General features: G+C 37.7%; 1 long non-coding RNA gene across 1 annotated transcript; it reads left to right on the top strand.

Annotated features, from left to right (window-relative positions):
- The first annotated feature begins 6,268 nt into the window (after window positions 1-6,268).
- Window positions 6,269-6,943, top strand: LOC140678849 (uncharacterized). The gene is made up of 3 exons (XR_012050493.1): window positions 6,269-6,355; window positions 6,598-6,690; window positions 6,893-6,943. It is a non-coding gene; the product is annotated as an uncharacterized lncRNA (long non-coding RNA).
- Window positions 6,944-8,266: the final 1,323 nt, after the last annotated feature.

Here is an 8,266-nt window from a genome sequence, read left to right as displayed (position 1 = left end):
ATTATTATTGTTATTACTATTAATATGATTTATTAATAGAATTATGGTTACTATTATTTCTTTATTCATTTTATTTTCTTTCATTTAAATTATAATACATTATTTTGTAAAAAAAAAAAAAAAAAGTATTATAAATTTAAATGAATGCAAATATTTTTATTTTTGAAAATATGCTAAGTGCCTCTCTCATGATGCAAGCTATCTGGCTGATAAACTAAATGTTGGTGCCATGACAACCAGCATAACGACGCTGCATACTAACTACAGATCTATTTATATAGAAAATGCCTGTTCCAGCAGCTCCAGTCTACTGTATACTACTGTCTACTGTATACTGTAGATTACAGTGGCTTCTTATCACTGTCAGTGTTGCTAATAGAACACTTGTGTTTTTTTAAGATAGTCATTTTTTGGACATTGTTTATCAGAATATGATTAATTGGCCAATTGAGAAAAAAGTCTGAAAATAAACAGAAATAACAATAAGTAACAGCCATGCAGTTTTAGTCAAACTGACAATTACAGTGGTTTTTGAGAGATTAATTATGTTTTCATTAATACATTTGTTGATGCCAACATGTTCAAATTTTAACGTTACATTTCTACAAAGTAGCATTTCACTCAGTCCAGCATTAGGTTTATTTTAATAAAAAAAAGTTTACCTGGATCCATTTTTCTTAAAGAGGAGAAGACCTTTCAGGGACAAAACACATATCTGATGAAAAATAGGAATGCAAATTGCCAAAAAAATAAAGGGGCAAAGCTCATATGAAAAACGTTCACACTGCGGTATTAACACCACCAATCTTTTTTCTCATTAAAAAGCCATACAGTTTAGCTCTGTTGTGTACTTTCAGTCTTTGCATAATGAGGTCAAAGAGAAAAACAAATAGATCTGCAGCACAATGCAGCATTTTCCCCTTGGAAAAAAATGCTTTTGTTTTCAGTTAATGTCGAAGCAAACAAATCACTGGAAGCTATTTGTCCTCCACACTCTGCTCTAAGGTTAAGTTAGCTTTGCTCTGCAATGGCCAATGAACAAGGTCTTTTTTAACTTTCTGATTTAACAATATTACTCTTATACTAGCGTTGTCCCGATACCAATATTTTAGTACCGGTACTTTTCTAAATAAAGGGCACCACAAAAAATTGCATTGTTGGCTTTATTTTAACAAAAAATCTTACTGTACATTAAACATATGTTTCTTATTGCAAGTTTGTAAAATAAAATAGTGAACATACAAGACAACTTGTGTTTTATTAGTAAGTAAACAAACAAAGGCTCCTAATTTAGCTGCTGACATATGCAGTTCTATTATTTTGTCAAAATTATTAAGGAAAAGTGTTAGAAAATTAATTATTAATCTACTTGTTAATATAATAATATAATACCGGTTCTTTTCAGAGGCGGTATAGTACCGAAACGATTCATTAGTATCCCGGTACTATACTAATACCGGAATACCGTACAACCCTATCTTACACTATATTGAACGTCTCGAGTCCACCTATGATTTGACTCAAGTAAAAGTAAAAAGTATAGTCATCCAAATAATTACTTGAGTAAAAGTAAGTATTAATTGAAAAGACTACTCAAGTACTGAGTAACTGGTAACTTCTGCTTTATTTAGTAGCTATTTTTTTAATGGTACTTACTACTTGCACAAAAGTGGTTGTTTTGTGTGTGTGTGTTTGTGTGTGTGCGTGTGTGTGTGTGTGTGTGTGTGTTTGTGTGCATGCGTGTGTGTGTGTGTGAGAGACACTACTACAGCATGTACAACAAAAAATGCTATCAGAGGGCTAATGTTAGCATAAGCACAGTTATGACATAAAAAACTTCTACAACTTACCGCAACGTATTTTCTATAGTCCGAAGTGGAATTTTTGTAGTCTGATATGTGAGCATTTCTAATTTGAGGGATGACAGCACATGATATAAATGTTCTTTTTCCTTGTTTGTGCGGCAAACATTGACATTGCCTCGCCTGATGTCATCTCACTTTTTACAGTGTGTAATTTGAGTGACTTCCAAATTGAAATGGAGTGAAAAGTCAATAGTGCTTACCGTATTTTTCGGAGTATAAGTCGCACTGGAGTATAAGTCGCACCTGCCGAAAATGCATAATAAAGAAGGAAAAAAACATATATAAGTTGCACTGGAGCCCGGCCAAACTATGAAAAAAACTGCGACTTACAGTCCGAAAAATACGGTACGTTGTATTGGTGAAACAGAGGCATGTGACTGTGCCCGCTGGAAAATGTCTTTCTATCTGCTCAGTGGCCTTGTGGTTAGAGTGTCCGCCCTGAGATCGTTAGGTCGAGAGTTCAAACCCTGGCCGAGTCATGCCAAAGACTATAAAAATGGGACCCATTACCTCCCTGCTTGGCACTCAGCATCAAGGGTTGGAATTGGGGGTTTAATCACCAAAATGAGTCCCGAGCGCGGCCACTGCTGCTGCTCACTGCTGCTGCTCACTGCTTCCGTCACCTCCCAGGGTGCGGAACAAGGGGATGGGTCAAATGCAGAGGATCATTTCACCACACCTACTGTGTGTGTGACTATCAGTGGTACTTTAACTTTAACTTTATCGAGCCAATGTCTTTGCAAGCAGTAATTGATGGATAGCAAATAAATATAATGATGATAAAAATAAATGTAGCAAATGGAATGAAACTTATTGTAACGATGTAAAAGTAGTAGTAAGGTTGCATATGACATCACATCCGTCTTTATTCTTCGCGGCTTAATTCACACAATGGTCAAGCAGCTTGAGCGTAGCATCATGTGGGCTTTGTACCGAGGATGTCGTTGTGGCTTGTGCAGCCCTTTGAGACACTTGTGATTTAGGGCTATATAAATAAAGATTGATTGATTGATCAAAACAAGTGAGAGTGAGTGTAAAATTTGAGCAGAAAATGCCGTATTGCTGTTCTGCTCTTGGGTGTTCCAATCGTTCAAATAAAGAGATGGGCAATCGTTTTTTAAATAGTTCCGAAAAAAAAGTAACAAAGTCAGGAAAAAGCAAAACAAAAGTGTGTCAAAGGAATTGGCTCTTAAAAATATCACTTTCATCACCTAGTGGAATACAATCGAACTGCTTGCGTCTGCAGCGATCACTTAGTAAAATGCTTGATTTGTTTGTTCGTCTGATTTGTTTACGAAACTCTCTGTGATGCTATCAAGTTTATTCTCTACTAGTGTTTGATAGCAGAACTAAAAGTAAAGAAATTACAATAGATCATCTTAGTTTGTGTTGTTTTGTGTTGCTATGCCTAAATATACCTACGAAGACCTGCTTGTGCAATTAATGGTAAGTCCTGGTAATAAATATTGTGATTGTTGGTCCCATCCACTGTATTTTTGTTGTCGATTTTCATAACAGAAACTAAAAGCTTAGTTGTTGTTGAGTAGGAAAGAAAAGTGATTTATTCAACACAGATGACCACATCATATCGTCGTTGGTGCTATTTGTTAGCATCAAGAAAATACCCTAATAGTATTACTAAACGAGATAAATAAATATCTCGTAGACTCAACAGCATAAACTATATCTTGATATCGCTAGCAAACATTCATGCTGAACAACAGGGACATATACAGTATATAGCACCACTGCCCCATTGCCAAGTGGGTAAGCGCGGGAGGGCACTCTGGCTAGGGGAGAAAAAAATCAAAATCAAATCTGCACTTGGGGACAGGCATGGGCGGAGTCCAAAAGACCTGATCACCGGCTGTCGCCTGGTGGAGTGAAGATGGTGGGAGTGAGGATTGTACACCCACACCCTCACCCTAATCCTTACCTCCATCCAAGCCTCTTGCTCACTCCCTCGTGGTTGAAAATACAAGAAAAAATATAGCAACCTATGCATCGTTTTGTGGAATGTCCGCACACTATTGGACTTGGCCGAAACAAGTTTGAGGCCCCACTGTAGGACACTTGTGGCCCTGGAGCTCGCAAAGTACAACATCGATATTGCAGCACTCAGCGAAACCAGACTACATGGGGAGGACTCCCTGACCGAGTATGGTGCAGACTACACCTTGTTCTCAAAAGAGGTCCCTGAAGGCACTCACCGCATCCATGGAGTTGGCTTTGCGGTGAAGTCCCAACTGCTTCAGCGCATCCTAGAATCTCCAATCGGCATCAATAAAAGACTGTTGACATGGCATATTCCCACTTCGCCACCCTCATTAATGGTTATGCACCAACTCTGGATGCTGAACACAACATCAAAGAGGACTTCTACTGGGCACTTGACTCCATCATACAAAAAACTCCAGCAACAGATAAAGTCATTCTCCTGGGAGATATCAATGCGAGAGTGGGCACAGAACACCTGGTATGGAAGGCAGTTATTGGCCAACACGGAGTGGGGAAAATGAACAGCAATGGGCTCCGGCTACTCTCCCTGTATGCAGAACACCACCTGGTCATCACCAACTTCACCTTCCAGATGAAAAACCGGCTCAAGACAACCTGGCAACACCCCCGCTCAAAGCACTGGCACCTCCAGCAAAGGGACAAACGGAATGTTCTTTCCACCAAAATCATGTGCGGAGCAGAGTGCTGGACAGATCACCTCATGGTCTGCCTCCAATCATGCACTTTGACTCTCCACCACAGTACTGTGAAACCCGTAAAGCCATCAGGGGCCTGAAGAACAACAAAAGCACTGGACCTGATGGCATCCCGGCAGAGGTTTTTGAGCATGGTGGATATCTTCTTACACGTCGCCTGCACTTCTTCATTTAACATGTGGGAACATGAGACCCTACCACAGGACAGGAAGGATGTCAACATTGTGGTCATCTACAAGAACAAAGGTGACAAAGCAGCCTGTGGGAACAGCCGTGGAATTTCCCTTCTTTCCATCGCAGGGAAAGTGCTGGCAAAGATCATGCTCAATAGACTCGAGGAGCGCATCTCGGAAGCTGCTCTCCCGGAGACACAATGTGGCTTTAGGAAGATGAGATCGACCACCGACCTGGTCTTTGTTTTAAGGCAGTTACTGGAGAAGAGCACACTGAAAAAAGTGACTTTTTGGTGCTGTAAACTCTATTAGAGTAACTGTCATAATTTATACCTAATATTTTTAACATTCAGTAAGAACTAGAGTTTTTTAAGTAAAATTAAACATTGTATTAACGCAATACATGAATTATGGGGGAAGAGTAAGTTTTACTTATGTTTCCTCATACTATTTAAATGTTTAATAGTTGTACGTACATAAACCTAAAAATATTACATAAACTTTACTCTGAAAATCTAGTGTTTTGAAACGCATGCACGACGACGCATGCGCACAGCACAACAGGCTCCGGCCGTTAGGATCTCTTCACAGAGCACTGCAAGGTGTAGCGCCAGCAAGTCATCCCACAGGTAAGTTATTACGTTCTGTTTTAAATTTGTGATAATATACGTCTGCATGTAGTTTGACGCAAGATATGTAACTGCTCATAAGTTAAGTAAGTAAGTAAGTAAGTTAAGTAAAAAAGTTAGCATAACGCTACATTGGTCCGTGCTGGCCTGTAGTGGGAGGGCTGCAGTTTTTCCTGATAAAAACTAAAGTTAACTAAATAAAGTTAGGATATTAAAAAACCACCAACCTAACGGTATAACTTTTATCAACTGACGTCAACATAGTAGAACATGGTATTGTTCTCTGTAAAACTTTTGGCGGCGACACTGAAGTAACGTTAACGTTAGTGAATTAATGTTAATTAATGTGCTTTGGGAATGAGGGGGCGATACTGCTGAATGTTTGGGAGAAATGCCCAAGAATAGGTTTTTAAAACACACATTTACTGACAGAAGCGCCAGAGATCTTTGAGAGCATCAGCTTGCGATTACAAAGAGACTTCGCTGGCAGTTTTCTTTCCTTTCTTTTTTTTTGACAAGAAGCTAGTTATCGGTGTGAAGCCCACAGCAACATGTTTTTGTAATTCAATGAAAGAATGGATTGTTCATTACAACTTCTACTCGCAAATAAATCTGTCATGTGTTAATTGTTTTATTTAGCTAGACAAAACAAAATGTTCATTAATGTTTATGATGTAGTTTATTTCTTATTGAAATATTTTTCCATCAACAGGAAGCAAATCAGAACAGAACATTATTCTCATAATTCAGACAAGTAGAAAATAATGTATGCATTATATTGCTTTGTTATTTTCCTTTATTCATCCATCATAATGTAATATTAAAATTGTGGCTGAATATTTTAGACCATTGCTTTAATACCACAAATTGTGTCTCTTCATTTTCAGGGTGCCCTTTGGAGGAGCCAGTGGACTTTGCGCAAGGGAGGTGCCGTGGGGATCAAGATGAGGCCGCTCCTGGACAGACTGAGTCAGGTGTGCTTGTTTTGCTTGTTCATACAGTATGTTTTACAGGGAGCTGGACCTACTTTTTTTCTCACTCACAGACACATACAGTATACACATACAGGACAAGCCTCACACTTGGTAGATTCATGCCCTTGCACGCTCTGGGTCCATGCACTTAAAACACGAGCAAATATATGCACTTGTGTTTTCACTTGACAGTTGATTGTGTATGTATAATGGTTATGTTCATGTTCTTAATCTGTTCACAGAAACAGAGCATTGAGATGAGGCGTGAAACCATTATCCGCAGCCTTATACTGTACCTTGGCGAGAAGGAAGAGGAACTTTTTGAAGACTGCTTGGTATAGCATTATTTTAATCATTTAAAAATATGTTTTAATGACACAGGTTCATTTAATGTTAAAGTTAAGAGGAAAGCAGACAAAGGAACATATATTCTTGTGTTCATTCTTCCCTGATAATGAAGTCACTTTGAATGATTCATGCAGTTCTATTATTTGTTTCTCAATAACATTCTTCTTTTTTGTTGTATATTGTATGCAGGAGGACAGCCGGAGTGATGTCAGTAACCACATCCTCAAAATACTCGTCGTCCACTGTGCTGATGAGGATCCAGTTGATGTCTCCATCCTTGTGGAAGGCCATGAGATTTTGCCAGGGTGCAACAGTACTGTGAAAGCTTGCTCACTGCTCATGGGACTGATTTATGCCCTGAACTTGGCATACCCTCCCACTTTGCGCTACACTTTTGAAGTCTTCCAAAAACTCATGCTGGAGCTGGATAGATTGAAACTGTCCCCAAAAGTAAACACCTTGAAGTTGAAGTTGCTTTCCTAAATGCATGTCATGACTTTGTCATCCTAGAGGAGGAAAATTACATCATTTATGGACCCTTGTTGAGGACGTAGCATCATGCATGGACTCTTGTGAAGAAATGCCAAGAATTAGCACTGAGTTCCAGTTCATCTTGGTTTACGAGTGGGTTGCCTGTCATAAATGTTTTTCATTTTTTGTCAAATAAGGTATCTGTTAATGACAGTAAAGATTGTATTCTTCAACAAGAATGGTTAGACACCTTAAGCTGTTTATTTTTAGTTGATTATGTTGATTTTATTTCATTAATGTTTTAATTGCATACTTAAAAGTGCACTAGTCAGAGGACTGGTTTAAATGTTGAAATTGCACTTTTTCAGTGTAGTTTGTAAGATTTTAATTGCATATTTGAGAAGTGACTATGTTACCAGATCTATGTTGGATTTGGTGTATAATGTGTAATACTGTGTATTTGTTGTTTACCAGTCATACCAACCTTTGGATATTTTCTTTAAAAAATATACTATTACTACTATTTACTTTGAATACCCTTTGCTGGAAATACATCTTTAATTTACTGTTAGTACAAATTCTAATGCAGTACAATATAATGCACTTTTACTATTAACGCAGTACTTGTACAGTACATTCTGTTTTTCCCCCCATTTAAATAGGGGTATACATAATCCATACACCACTGCTCAAAGTTTAAGAGGCGGTTTCTGTCCTGACCCTCTCCCAGAAGTTGTTGTTGAGTATTATATTTCTGCAATGAATGTAGAAACTCTGTTTCAGAGGGTTGTAAGATTGAACTAAAAATAAACTGTTTAATTGCATTGTAATTTAGTTGTGTTATTTGTGATACATATATATTAAATGCATAGAGTATTGGTTAAATTTATTTGGTAACATTTATCAAAAGAAAAATAGCAATGATTACCTAATTTTAGTGAGTAATGTAAAGTAATGCAACCAAGTAAATTAAAATGTCAAGCACAAGAAAATAATTAAAATCTACTGAATTACTTCATAACAGCAAATACTACAGATATATAAAATTTACTTAAAATTTTGAGTAAAATGATGTTCCTGCTGATGAAAAAC

Source organism: Nerophis lumbriciformis, linkage group LG06 (assembly GCF_033978685.3).
Source record: "Nerophis lumbriciformis linkage group LG06, RoL_Nlum_v2.1, whole genome shotgun sequence".
In the NCBI taxonomy this organism is placed as follows: Eukaryota; Metazoa; Chordata; class Actinopteri; order Syngnathiformes; family Syngnathidae; genus Nerophis; species Nerophis lumbriciformis.
This window is presented reverse-complemented; position numbering and strand designations above follow the sequence as displayed.